Raw genomic sequence first — 12,249 nt, forward strand, 5'->3', positions numbered from 1 at the left:
GAGGATTCCTAGGTTTGCTGTCTACCTAGAGAAGGCTGTGGAAGACAGTAGGAGCATGAACCATGCCCATCAGTTCCCTATTGGCTGTGGTACGAACCTGCCACTAGGAATCAGAGGGCCCAAGTTTCTACTTGCATAAAAGTCCTAATGCCTGCAAGTTGGGGAGGAAAGTCCAAAGAGGGCACTGAAAATGGGCCACCTGATAGGATTGGCAGCAAGTTGCCACCAGAGGACTTCCCCAACAGTCCATTGATTTAGAATCCATGCTTCCACTGCAAGAGGTGCAGGAGTGATTCCCTGCTCAGGAAACTAGGATCCCACATGCCAGTTTATGTGGCAAAAAAAAAAAAAAAAAAAAAGCCACCAGTACCAGAGAGACATGAACATATGAGGGTACCAGCAGTGAAGCCATCACTGAATAGACCATAGGTTTCTTTGGCTGAAAAGCATAGCAGTGGGTGCTAGCCAGATGCTAGGAATGAGAGCAGAGCAGCTGCACTGCATCAGAGGTTGACAAGGACCCAGAAGACAGGATGGGTCCAAGGGCCCTTTTATCACCAGGAGAACAGGCAAGTAATCCTCTAACTAAGACTAACTGTTACCAGTCCAAGCCTACTCTGCTTGCCCCATGACAAGTCAATGAATTGGAGATGAGATGTTGAGGCAAGAAATACAACTTTATTCAGAAAACCAACATATGGAGAAGATGGCAGACTAATGTCTCAAAATAGTCATCTTATCGGGGTCTGGATGCCAGGTTCTTTTATAGAACACAGAAGGGGGGTGGGTGAGGAAATAAAAAGGCCATTAATCTTACAAATATCTCCTGAAATGGCTAGCCTTGGGGAAGGGATGTATTAATTTCTTTCTTTCTGTAGCCATCCACAGGTGGACAGAGGCCTGAACAAAGGTGCTTTGGTCTAATATTCAGGCAGAGGGGCAGGGTTCCCAGAGGCAGGCCATTATGTATAAACAGTATGTTTTAGTGAAAAAAAAAAAAGCAATGGGAAGCAAAGGTTAAAGTAAAACAACATATCCAACATGGAGTCAGTTCTTCCCTGTAACATAAACTTGAGAGAAAGGGAAAAGGAGGGAGTCATTACCCTAAAGAGAGCAAGTTTAAACTAAAGAAACAGATTGAACTAAAAAAGATATTGTTGACAGATGCACTTAAGCATATTTTTCCTTTTACCCAATGGACTGGAGCCTATTTAGGAACTTTAAATTCATTGGAAAAAATAAAGTTACAAGTTTCTCACATATTCTGAATTTTATACTATGAAATATTTGACTGGTCTATATTTAGTAATAGCAATTGGCTCAGAGGAAACAATATTTTTAGTAATAGTAGTAGTATACCTGAAACAATATTTTAGTAAATAATTTGAATGAATAAGTAGGAATCTATTATTCAATTTGCCCAAGTAATTGCTAGGTGGATTATCAAATTGACTATCCACAGCTGATGGAAGATTCCATGGCTTTCTAATTAACCAAAATTAAATGTCAGAAGATAGTGATTATTGCTTAAGTTTATACTTTAACTTACAAGTGTACAAATTCTGCATTTACTGATGCATCAATTCCATTCCAAAGATCTGCCATACTTGTGCTTATTGCACTTCTCAACCGCTCTCAGCTACTTCCTAATAAGGCACAGAGACTTGGACCAGAGGGAGAAAAACAAATTGTTTATGCAGCCTTAGTGTGGTCTTAAGAATTGCCTCTATCTGCCTGTCATCACCCGTCTATCTTTATCTACCACCCATTCAGTTATCTATACCCGCAAGACTTAAAAATTAAGGTTAAGTACTTTTTACCACAATGGTTAATTGTAACAAAATTCTTGTATGTATGCCACTTTATAGTTCATAGAACTCTTCTAACATTTCATCTCTTCTAATTTTAACAACTCTGAATCTCTCTATAACCCATTCTCATCAAGCCTTTGTAGTTACTGCTCCACTGATAATGGCTCTTGTCAAGGTTGTCAGTGACCTTCACCTTGCAAAACCCAGTGGTGAACATCGAGTCCTTATCTTTCCCACCTCTCAACACCACTCAAAATGGTTTCTGAAAGCATTTTCTTCACTTTGTTTTGTGTCATCTGCTGTTTACATTTGTAAAATTTAGTGTCTTCTCTTATTCTCTTCCTATGAAAAGAAATGTTGAAGGGCCTCACATTTCAGTCCTTGGCTTCTCCTTATTTTTACATTCTATGGGATGCAGGTCAGGAAGCAACAGTTAGAACTGGACATGGAACAACAGACTGGTTCCAAATAGGAAAAGGAGTTTGTCAAGGCTGTATACTGTCACTCTGTTTATTTAACTTATATGCAGAGTACATCATGAGAAACGCTGGACTGGAAGAAACACAAGCTGGAATCAAGACTGCCGGGAGAAATATCAATAACCTCAGATATGCAGATGACACCACCCTTATGGCAGAAAGTGAAGAGGAATTCAAAAGCCTCTTAATGAAAGTGAAAGAGGAGAGTGAAAAAGTTGGCTTAAAGCTCAACATTCAGAAAACGAAGATCATGGCACCCAGTCTCATCACTTCATGGGAAATAGATGGGGAAACAGTGGAAACAGTGTCAGACTTTATTTTTCTGGGCTCCAAAATCACTGCAGATGGTGACTGCAGCCATGAAATTAAAAGACGCTTACTCCTCGGAAGGAAAGTTATGACCAACCTAGATAGCATATTGAAAAGCAGAGACATTACTTTGCCAACAAAGGTCTGTCTAGTCAAGGCTATGGTGTTTCCTGTGGTCATGTATGGATGTGAGAATTGGACTGTGAAGAAGGCTGAGTGCTGAAGAATTGATGCTTTTGAACTGTGGTGTTGGAGAAGACTCTTGAGAGTCCCTTGGACTGCAAGGAGAACCAACCAGTCCATTCTGAAGGAGATCAGCCCTGGGATTTCTTTGGAAGGAATGATGCTAAAGCTGAAACTCCAGTACTTTGGCCACCTCATGGGAAGAGTTGACTCATTGGAAAAGACTCTGATGCTGGGAGGGATTGGGGGCAGGAGGAGAAGGGGAAGACAGAGGATGAGATGGCTGGATGGCATCACTGACTCGATGGCCATGAGTCTGAGTGAACTCCAGGAGTTGGTGATGGACAGGGAGGCCTGGCGTGCTGCAATTCATGGGGTTGCAAACAATCGGACATGACTGAGCAACTGATCTGATCTGATCTGATCTGATGGGATCTTAGCCCTATGGCTTTTGATACTGTGTTGATGAGTCCTAAATTCATTTCTCCAGCTCTGTTTAGTCTTGAATATCCAAGTCTACGTGGCATTTCTGCTTGTGTGTTCAAGAGGCATCACAAACTTAGTATGTCCACCTTAGCCAGCCCTCCCAAATGCATGTTTTTCTGGTCCCCACCTGTCAATGACTACCTAAGTCTACTTCTTTTATATGCCCTCATTGTAGCTTAACTACATGTTTGACTCTAACCTTAAATTGACCTCCACTACAGGCATGTCTTCACTTCACCCTGCTCTAGGCCTGTAGTCTTGTTTTGTCCATTGACTTTCAGGTTCTACTTCTACTTGCTCCTTTTTCATGGTAAGTAGGCTGCAGTCCATGGGGTGGCTAGGAGTCAGACACAACTGAGCGATATCACTTTCAGTTTTCACTTTCATGAATTGGAGAAGGAAATGGCAACCCACTCCAATATTCTTGCCTGGAGGATCCCAGGGATGGGGGATCCTGGTGGGCTGCTGTCTATAGGGTCGCACAGAGTTGGACACGACTGAAGCGACTTAGCAGCAGCAGCAGCAGCTCCACCTTTCCTCAACAATAGCATCTCTGTCTTACATCCAAGACTCTAGTTGCCCATGATTCTGGTGTTACTATCTACCTGACAGCTTACTTTTAATGAAAATCTACTGCTTTTTAATAACCAGTAAATCCTGTCTCCTTGACCTTCTTCTTTAACAAAGGCTGTATAGAGTACACACATGGCCTATAGAGTACACATCATAAGAGCATCATCAGACAAGACTTATTAAGCATTCAATTGCACACTGCCTTGTTCTGGCTTTTAGGTGATTATCATCAGAATTGACTAAGAGGTTCATCTCCATTACCAATCCTGGTTGATTGGTATTAGCTGCCTGGAGTGCTTTTTGGAAGAATTTTTACAAAATGCTATGATCAAATGATAATGCTTACCATCTACACTGCACAGGGAAAACTTATTCTATGCACTTGCACCCATGTATATAATCTAAGACATTATTCTCTCCCAAATTCTTTTACTGTCATAGACCAAAAGAAAAACTCATTAATATAATTAATACTTCATTAACAATTATAAACAGAACAAATTGAATAATAGTTCATTAATAGTTCATTTAATAATAGTTCATTAATAATTTATTAATATAGTAGAGGCAATAACCTGCTAATAATAGATATCATTTTATTATACTTCATTTTGCCCAATAAGATATTATACAAAGATTATATAAATAATACAAATAATAAAAAAAATTTTCTCAACTAAGTCGTTTAATCCTTACAATTACCTTGTGAGCATTACTATTTTCTCTTCTCACACATAAAGAAACCAAGACTTAGAGATATAAAACAATGGCTACAAGTTCTCTTCACTAGTAAGTGGTAGAATTATTCAAACCACAATTTATCTGCCTCCAAAGTCATGCTATTAAAGACGTTGCTATACTGTTAATAAGACATTTGTTTAAAAAAGTTTTAAGAATTTGATAAGTAGCATACATAAAGTATAAGAAATTAAGAAGAGGTCATAAGAATACACAGAACTATAGGAAAAAAGTCTAATGACCCAGATAATCACTATGGTATGGTCACTCACCTAGAGCCAGACATCCTGGAGGGTGAAGTCAAGTGGGCCTTAGGAAGCATTACTGCAAACAAAGCTAGTGGAGGTGATGGAATTCCAGTTGAGCTATTTCAAATCCTAAAAGATTTGAAGTTAAATTGCTGTTAAAGTGCTGCACTCAATATGCCAGCAAATTTGGAAAACTTAGCAGTGGTCACAGAACTGGAAAGGGTCAGTGTTCATTCCAATCCCAAAGATGAGCAATGCCAAAGAAGGTTCAAACTACTGTACTTGTGTGCTAAATTGCTTCAGTCATGTCCAACTCCTTGCGACCCTATAGACCCTCTGTCCATGGGATTCTCCAGGCAAGAATACTGGAGTGGGTTGCCATGCCCTTCTTCAGTGGATTCTCCCGACCTAGGGTCTGAACCTGTGTCTTTTATGTCTCCTGCATTGGCAGTTGGGTTCTTTACCACTAGTGCCACCTGGGAAGTCCTAAACTATCTTACAATTGGGCTCATTTCACATGCTTGTAAGGTTATACTCAAAATCCTTCAAGCTAGGCTTTAGTAGTATATGAATCAAGAACTTCCAGATATACAAGCTGGATTTAGAAAAGGCAGAGGAACAAGAGATCAAATTGCCAACATTCATTGGATCATAGAAAAAACAAGGGAATTCCAGACAAACATTTACTTTTGTTTCATTGACTATGCTAAAGCCTTTGACTGTGTGAATTACAACAAACTGTGGAAAATTCTTAAAGAGATGGGAATGTCAGACCACCTTACCTGTCTCCTGAGAAACCTGTATGTGGGTCAAGAAGCAACAGTTAGAACGAGACATAGAACAATGGTCTGGTTCAAAATTGGGAAAGGAGTATGTCAAGGTTGTATATTGTCATCCTGTTTATTTAACTTCTATGCAGAGTACCTCATGTGAAATGCCGGGCTGAATGAATCACAGGCTGGAATCAAGATTGCTAGGAAAAATATCAACAATCTCAGATATGCAGTTGATACCAGTCTAATGGCAGACTGGAATGAAGATGAATGAAAGAGCCTCTTGATAAGGGTAAAAAAGAGAGTGAAAAAGCTGGCTTAAAACTCAACTTTCAAAAAACTAAGATCATGGCATCCAGTCCCATCACTTTATGGCAAATATAAGGGGAAAAGTAGAAGCCATGACAGATTTTATTTCTTGGGTTCCAAAATCACTGCAGATGGCAACTGCAGTCATGAAATTAAAAGATGCTTGCTCCTTGGAAGGAAACCTATGACAAACCTGGACAGCATATTAAAAATCAGAGATGTCACTTGCCAATAAAGGTCTGCATAGTCAAAGCCATGGTTTTTCCAGTAGTTATGTACAGATGTGAGAGATGGACCATAAAGAAGGCTGAATGTCAAAGAATTGATGCTTTCAAATTATGGTGCTGGAGAAAACTCTTGAAAGTCCCTTGGACAGCAAGGAGATCAACCAGTCAATCTAAAGGAAATCAACCTTGAATATTCATTGAAAGTACTGACACTGAAGCTGAAGCTCTAATACTTTGGCCACCTGACGTGAAGAGCTGACTCATTGGAAAAGATCCCGATGCTGGAAAAAACTGAAGGGAAAAAGAGAAGTGGGCGGTAGAGGATAAGATGTTTAGATAACATCACCAACTCAATAGACACGAATTTGAGTGAATTCCAGGAGATAGTAGAAGACAGAGGAACCTGGGGTTCTGCAGCCCATAGGGTCACAAAGAGTTGGATACAACTTAACGACTAAGCAACAACAGCAACATATCCATATTGCCCTAATCTCCCCACTCCTTGTTTTATTGAGATATAATTGACACACATCATTATATAGATTTAAGATAGGCAGCATAAGGATTTGACCTTACATGTATTGTGAAATGATTACACATTAGTTAACATCCATCATCCATCAGCTTGTTTAGATACTAAAGAAAAAGAAAAAATATTTTTTCTTTGAGATTAGGACCCTTAGGATTTACTCTCCAAATAAATTTCATATAAATCATACAGCAGCATTAGATATAATTATCATGTTATACACTACATCCCTATTTCTTACTTATTTTAGAACTGGAAGTCTGTACCTTTTGACCACCTTCATTCAATTTCCTTCTGATAAATGTAAATGTGACCTCTTTTTTTATGTGGTTCTGTTTTGTTTTGTTTTAGATTCCACATATAAGTGAGATCATACAGTATTTGTCTTTCTCAGTCTGATTTATTTTACTTAGCATAATGTCCTCAAGGTCCCCCCATGTTGTCACAAATGGAGGATTTCCTCCTTTATTATGGCTGAAGAATATTCCACTGTGTACACATACCACAACTTTTTCTATTCATCTGTCATTGAACACTCAGGTTGTTTCCATGTCTTGGAAATTATAAATAATGCCATTCTAGACATGAGGGTACAGATGTCTCTTTGACATAATCTTTTTAGTTTCCTTTGGATACATTCCCAGAAGTGGAATTGCTGGATCATACGGTAGTTCTATTTTTTAATTTTTTGAGGAACCTTCATACACAGTGTGAAAATCTTAACTGTATGTGAAAATCAAAATGGGAAAATCTCAATGAATTTTTACAAATACTAACACTCAGGCAGCCACCATTCAATTCAATGTCTAAAACATTCCCAATGCCCTTGTGTTCTTTCCCAGTTTCTACTCCTTCCCGGTAGTAGCAATTCTGACTTCTATCATATAACTTAGTTTTGCCTGCTTTTGAACTTCACATAAAGGGAATCATACCGTCTGTAGTCTCTGCGGCTGTATTTGATTGCTAATCATTATGTCTGTGAACATCATCTGTGGTGAACAGTCCATAACATGACTCCCAGTGATTTCTATGTGCATCCTATGCTAAAGGGATTTTTAACCTGCAGAGATCACTCTGGCTGGCACAGTCAGAGAAGTGACACTGAAGCTCGGTCTTGAATACCAAGGAAATTTTGGCCAGGGTGATCAGAGCAGGACAACTGATTTGGGCAAGCCAGCTGGCCAAGACACTAAACAACCACAGTTCTGGCTGAGGTGCAGAAAGCAGCAGACAAATCTAGAGATGCATTCCTCCGGCCCTAGAGATGTGGCTAATGATGTACTGTGGGAGGCAGGACTACTTAGTATTCCACAAAGAGCCTCTTCTCCTCCACCTACTTCAGTGATTCCAGTGTCTGGTTTTAGAATCCAGCCTTTTTTCTTTTTTCCACTAATTTTTATTTATGAGATTTTAGAGTGTTTTTTAGTGAATGTTTTAGCTGTATTTATTTTCTCCTTGTCCTTATACCCTAGAACACAATGCTGTCGAAGAAAGTGTCATTATTCTAGCATCCATTAAAGAAATATTCCAGTCACATCCAGCCAAGAAGGAAGCAAATGTTCTCATAAGCATAATCTCTGCCTGTATTGTTTCCCTGTGCTCTTAGCCTCCTGCCTTCACAAGTTTCCTCCTGGATTCATTTATTTCTGATGGATACGCACAGTTGTCAACAAATGTGGTATTAAAAATAGATTTCTGTATTTCCTAGGAGTGCCTTGGGACTAGAGAAACAGCATCAAAGGAGTGTTTTCTGCACAGTCTGCTACTGAGAGAACCGTGGCGCACACCAAGCTTTTCAGAAATTTGAAAAAAAAAAAAAATGTGTTTTCAATGGCAAAACCGACTTATAACAACAGAAATAATATAAAATGCTCTGAATAGTAGTTTTGCATTCACCAACAGTTCAACCAATTGATTGAATCAGTTCAACCTTCTGATTTATCCTATCTCTAAGGTTATCACAATGCTCAAATCAGGTCAAATGGAGAACTCAATTGAGGTAGCAAATTCTAATTTTTGGGAGAAAGAAAATGTTAGCAAACATAGCAAATAGATTTAAATTTTCTGTCCTGGATCTGAGTAGGAGACCCTGTTCTCAACATTTTGGCACATGGTTTAGGGCCTGACCTTTCTTTGAGTTGTAGCTATCTGCTACCTTGCTTGTGTACATGTACCTGCGATCATACACTAGCAGTTGGCACACATTTAGGCTTCTCCACGCTCATCACTCTTTCTTGTTCTCCTGTCTTCATCACTCCCTTCAGTCCAGCTCCTCTATCCCTGACAGTAATGATCCTGGACTTAATTGTCTTCCTCCTATAACCTGCATCACACAGGTTTTGTTCTCGAATCCCTCCTCCCTTCCCAGCTTCTTTCCTGGCTTCACTTACCCTAAACCAGGCCCCTAGAATGAATTTACATATCTATTGGCTTCAAGAATACACAGAAGAACTGTACAAAAAAGATCTTCACGACCCAGATAATCACGATGGTGTGATCACTGACCTAGAGCCAGACATCCTGGAATGTGAAGTCAAGTGGGCCTTAGAAAGCATCACTAGAACAAAGCTAGTGAAGGTGATGGAATTCCAGTTGAGCTATTTCAAGTCCTGAAAGATGATGCTGTGAAAGTGCTGCTCTCAATATGCCAGCAAATTTGTAAAACTCAGCAGTAGCCACAGGACTGGAAAAGGTCAGTTTTCATTCTAATCCCAAAGAAAGGCAATGCCTAACAATGCTCAAACTACCGCACAATTGCACTCATCTCACACGCTAGTAAAGTAATGCTCAAAATTCTCCAAGCCAGGCTTCAGCAATATGTGAACCGTGAACTTCCAGATGTTCAAGTTGGTTTTAGAAAAGGCAGAGGAACCAGAGATCAAATTGCCAACATCCGCTGGATCATGGAAAAAGCAAGAGAGTTCCAGAAAAACATCTATTTCTGCTTTATTGACTATGCCAAAGCCTTTGACTGTGTGGATCACAATAAACTGTGGAAAATTCTGAGAGATGGGAATACCAGACCACCTGACCTGCCTCTTGAGAAATCTGTATGCAGGTCAGGAAGCAACAGTTAGAACTGGACATGGAACAACAGACTGGTTCCAAATCAGAAAAGGAGTACATCAAGGCTGCATATTGTCACCCTGTTTAGTTAACTTATATGCAGAGTACATCATGAGAAACGCTGGACTGGAAGAAACACAAGCTGGAATCAAGATTGCCGGGAGAAATATCAATAACCTCAGATATGCAGATGACAGTACCCTTATGGGAGAAAGTGAAGAAGAACTAAAAAGCCTCTTGATGAAAGTGAAAGTGGAGAGTGAAAAAGTTGGCTTAAAGCTCAACATTCAGAAAACGAAGATCATGGCATCTGGTCCCATCACTTCGTGGCAAACAGATGGGGAAACAGTGGAAACAGTGTCAGACTTTATTTTGGGGGGCTCCAAAATCACTGCAGATGGTGACTGCAGCCATGAAATTAAAAGACGCTTACTCCTTGGAAGGAAAGTTATGACCAACCTAGATAGCATATTGAAAAGCAGAGACATTACTTTGCCAACAAAGGTCCATCTAGTCAAGGCTATGGTTTTTCCAGTGGTCATGTATGGATGTGAGAGTTGGACTGTGAAGAAGGCTGAGTGCCGAAGAATTGATGCTTTTGAACTGTGGTGTTGGAGAAGACTCTTGAGAGTCCCTTGGACTGCAAGGAGAACCAACCAGTCCATTCTGAAGGAGATCAGCCCTGGGATTTCTTTGGAAGGAATGATGCTAAAGCTGAAACTCCAGTACTTTGGCCACCTCATGTTAAGGGTTGACTCATTGGAAAAGACTCTGATGCTGGGAGGGATTGGGGGCAGGAGGAGAAGGGGACAAGAGAGGATGAGATGGCTGAATGGCATCACTGACTCGATGGATGTGAGTCTGAGTGAACTCCGGGAGTTGGTGATGGACAGGGAGGCCTGGTGTGCTGCGATTCATGGGGTCGCAAAGAGTCGGACACAACTGAGCGACTGATCTGATCTGATCTGATCTGATTGGCTTCATGTGCATTACTTATTCTTACTTCAGGCCAGGACTGACCCAGTGGGGTATGAGTTTAACTTAAGTAGGGGTATCTACTTTTCCTCTAGAAAAGTGAAAAGGCTGACTTAGAGACCCACTTCCATCAGATGTATTTGATTTTCAGTTTGAGAAAGTTAAAAAGAAAAATAATTAGAAGAAAATAAACCTTGAAAGATAGTGATAGCAGGTGGATGGCATTCACCTATTTGAACTGTTAACAATCCGCTGCCTTTAGGTCTCCTCATTCCAACTTCCCAGTCATCCTAGGATTGTTGTAGAGAAGAACCAATTCTGACTCCATGTTGGAACTGTTTCTCTGACTTACTTTTTGTTACTGTTATTAAAGTCATACATAATGGCCTGCCTCAAAGGACCTTGCCCTTCTGACTGTTATATTACTGTGCCATTGTTCAGCTTGACTGAACTGAACTGAACTTTTCAGCTCATAGAGAGATAATCTGACCCTGCCCACCTGTGAATGGCTGCAAAAAAAGGAGAGATTAACACATCCCTTCCAAAGGTTGGCCCTTCCCAGAGATGTTTGCAAGACTGAAGATTCTTTTTACTTTACTTCCTTACTGCCTCTCCCTCTCTATTCTGTCTTTTGACTTTAGCTCCTCATTGCTTCTCTCTCTGATTCTAGGGCTTCCCTGGTGGCACAGATGGTAAAAAAAATCTGCCTGCAATGCAGGAGACCCAAGTTTAATCCCTGGGTCAGGAAGATACCCTGGAGAAGGAAATGGCAACCCACTCCAGTATTCTTGCCTGGAAAATCCCATGGACAGAGGAGCCCGGAGGGCTACAGTTCATGGGGTCTCAAAGAGTTGGACACAACTGAGCAACGAACACTTTCTGGATCTATAAAAGAACCTGGCAGCCAGACCCTGGGGCTTCCCTGGGAGCTCAGATGGTAAAGAATCTGCCTGCATTGCAGGAGAACCCTGGTTTGATTCCTGGGTTGGGAGGATCCCCTGGAGAAGGGATAGGCTACCCACTCCAGTATTCTTGCCTGGAGAATCCCCATGGACAGAGGAGCCTGCTGCTGCTACTGCTAAGTCGCTTCAGTCGTGTCCGACTCTGTGCGACCCCAGAGACGGCAGCCCACCAGGCTTCCCCGTCCCTGGGATTCTCCAGGCAAGAACACTGGAGTGGGTTGCCATTTCCTTCTCCAATGCATGAAAGTGAAAAGTGAAAGTGAAGTCGCTCAGTTGTGTCTGACTCTTAGCGACCCCATGGACTGCAGCCCACCAGGCTCCTCCGTCCATGGGATTTTCCAGGCAGAAGTACTGGAGTGGGGTGCCATTGCCTTCTCCGACAGAGGAGCCTGGCAGGCTACATTCCTGGGGTCTCGGAGAGTCAGGCACGACTGAGTGACTAAGCACAGCATCCAGACCCCGACAAGATGATTATCTTATTGGTCAGCCAGCTTTCCAAATAAAGCCGTATTCCTTGCCTCAACACCTCTTCTCTCGGATTCATTCGCCTGTTGTGTGGTGAGCAGAGCTAGTGAGCTTGG

The sequence above is a fragment of the Bubalus bubalis genome, chromosome 6, assembly GCF_019923935.1.
Source record: "Bubalus bubalis isolate 160015118507 breed Murrah chromosome 6, NDDB_SH_1, whole genome shotgun sequence".
Classification (NCBI taxonomy): Eukaryota; Metazoa; Chordata; class Mammalia; order Artiodactyla; family Bovidae; genus Bubalus; species Bubalus bubalis.